The sequence below is a fragment of the Echinops telfairi genome, unplaced genomic scaffold (genome assembly GCF_000313985.2).
Source record: "Echinops telfairi isolate 266 unplaced genomic scaffold, ASM31398v2 ScPeMD7_5592;HRSCAF=6446, whole genome shotgun sequence".
NCBI classification, from domain to species: domain Eukaryota; kingdom Metazoa; phylum Chordata; class Mammalia; order Afrosoricida; family Tenrecidae; genus Echinops; species Echinops telfairi.
Window position 1 is genome coordinate 12,281,077 of NW_022109491.1, and position 2,917 is coordinate 12,283,993.

Consider the following 2,917-nt stretch of genomic DNA (forward strand, 5'->3'; position numbering starts at 1 on the left):
TTGCTATGCACTGTGCTGCTAGCCACAAGGTCAGTGGTTCAAACCCACCAGCTGCTCTGCAGAAGATAGGTTGTTTATTCTTATCAATGTAAAGTTTTGCATAAGTGGAAAGCAAATGTTTTGAGAATGATGTGGGCAAGGTCTATGCAAATGGGCTTTACACAATGGATGTCTGTATGGATTGTGATAAGAGTTGTATGAGACCCCAATAAAATGATTTTTTTTTTAAATGTAAAGCTTCCGACACCCAAAGGACCAGTTGCACTCTGTCCTATAGGGTCACTATGGATGGGAATCGACTCGCTGGCTGTGAGTTTTCATTCCTTTGAGGGTACCATGAACAGAAGTTCACTGATCGCTCCTCCTTGAGGTGAGGGAAAGGTTCTCCCACTTTCCTACAGGCTCCACCCGTTCCCGGGTCTCTCTGGCGTTGAGGTTGCCTGTCAGTTAACTTGTATAGCGGGCCTTGCATGGGGGGTTTTCTTTTTTTAATCATCATTTTATTAGGGGCTCATACAACTCATCACAATCCGTACATACATCATTTGTGTCCAGCATATTAGTACATATGTGGACTTCATCATTCTCACACCTGCTTCCTACTTGAGCCCTTGGTGCGGCTCGGTGGTTTTTCTTATAGAGGGATGTCTTTCAGGCGATGTTCTCTCACACGTCAGACTGAGACTGAGAGCCAGCTATCTTAAGAAAAAAGAAAGCGGGTGTTGTCTGCGGTACTGATGAGTAATCCCTCCTTCTTAATGAACACAGGGACTGATCAGGAACCCTGTTGCTGCTTTCCTTTGTGAGCCTATTGACCAGATGTCTCTTCAGCCAATCTGGGCCAAGAACCCTATCTCACCAATCTTGATTTCCCTGCAGGCAAACAGCCGGTTGGCTGGAAGAGAAAGTTGTTGAAGGAATGACCTGGCCCCACTCCCTTCGGCTGGTGTGAGAGCTCACACCAGGACACCTCTTTGGAGTCCCTCGATCACTAGGTAAACGGAGGCAACTGTGGCAATGACAGTGATGGTGGAAAGTCAAGACAAGGACTGCCTGTGTGTGCGGGACCAGGGGAGCTCCAGAGCTCATGAGCGGGTAGTCACGCTGAGCACAATGCCCACGCCCTCTCTCTCTCCAACCAAGACTCTGCTGTGTGCTGCGTTCCTCAGCCCTTTCCCAAAGTGTGACCTCCTTCTTTGAAATCTGCATCTGTTTTCCTCTAGTTCCGTAGCTCTCAACCTTCCGAATGGCGCAATCCTGTAATACGTTAGTTCCTCATGTGTGGTGACCCTCCCCAACCATAAAATTATTTTCGTTGCTACTTCATCACTATCATTTTGCTACTGTTAGGAATCGGACGACCCCTGTGAAAGGGTTGTTTGATCCCCAAAGGAGTCACGACCCACAGGCTGAGAATGACTGCTTAGTTGATTCCAACTGAAAGCGGCCAGAGGAGAGCTCCCCACAGGGTTCCCAAGACTGTAATCTTTACAGACTGCCTAGTCTGTCTCAGAGTGGCTGGCTGGTGGGTCCCAATCAGTGAGAGCTAAAACCCACTGCTACCGAGTCCACTCTGATTCATAGCCATTTCCAACTCAAAGGGTCTCCAAGGCTGTGCATCTATGTGGAAGCAGACAGCCTCATCTTTCTCTGGCAGAGAGGCAGGTAGGTTTGAACTGCCAACCTTGCAGTTAATGTGCGAACACCTTAGAAGATGGCTAAAACAGTGGTAAATCCAGAATTTGAACTCGGACCTCTTTCATCTAGAAATCAGGGTCTGTTAGCTATGATCACAGAGGCGTGCACCCTTGGTCCCACCTTTCTCTGCCCAGACATGCCCATGGCCTGGTCCAGAATGCCAGCACCAGCTGGGCTGTGCCAGGACTAGAGTAAGTTGATGATAATGATGGGGAGAGTTATCAATCATCTCAGATAGCTGTTGTGAGGATTGGATGAGGTCATAGGTGTAGAACATCGATCCATCCCTGCATCCAACCATTCCCACAAATGTCTGCTCTATGCTAGCTAGGTGTGCGCACTGCGTAGAGACTGGCATGAAGCGATTTAAGGACATCCCACAAATGAATAGTGATGGAAGCCGTGAGGAGCTGCCAGTTATATCATGGAGTGAGTCCCTTTGGAGGGACCCTGTTGACCCGAAGTCTTAGGCTTAGACTGTCCCTCAGGAACTAAATGTCAGATTCCTTTGAGGAAAATGAGTCTCCTCCTGCCCACAGTTTCAGCCAAGTCTTACAACCAAGTCTTCGCCATGGGTTAAGTAACCGGACCTTAACCACCAGGTCAGCACTTCTAACCCGCCAGCTGCTCTAGCAGACAAGATGAGGCTTTTTACTCCTGTAAAAAGCTACAGTCTCCAAAACCCATGGGGACAGTTCTACCCTGTCCTATAAGGTCGCACGAGTAGGCATGGACTGGAAAGCAGAGAATGTGTGCATGCGTGCGTGCGTGTGTGACACGCCTACCCTTTAGGTATCCAGGCAGCCCCCTACGTATGACAGGGTTCCATTCCAATGACGTTGTCATCATTCAGTTCTAACATAAGTCAAATACTTTTTTCACCACTATTGCATTTTTATCAGTATTATAAATCCCACTTTATTTGCTAGCATCAGTGGCATGCACACAAAGTCAGGGTGGTAATGGCCTTTGGGTGTGTGCTCAGTTCAACTGAAGGGAGCTGGTGCAGGTGAGCAGTGTACAGCCTTCTAACCCTGATGACTCTGCACACCAAGTGTAGGCCAAGGCATTCTGATCGGGACATCCTGACACAGAACATCTGAGAACAATGACATCAGCAACTTGTGTGGCCACAACCGATTACAAGGATCTGCATGTGACCTCCTCCCTGGGGGACGGACAACAGAAAAGTGGGTGAAGGGAGATGTCGGACAGGGCA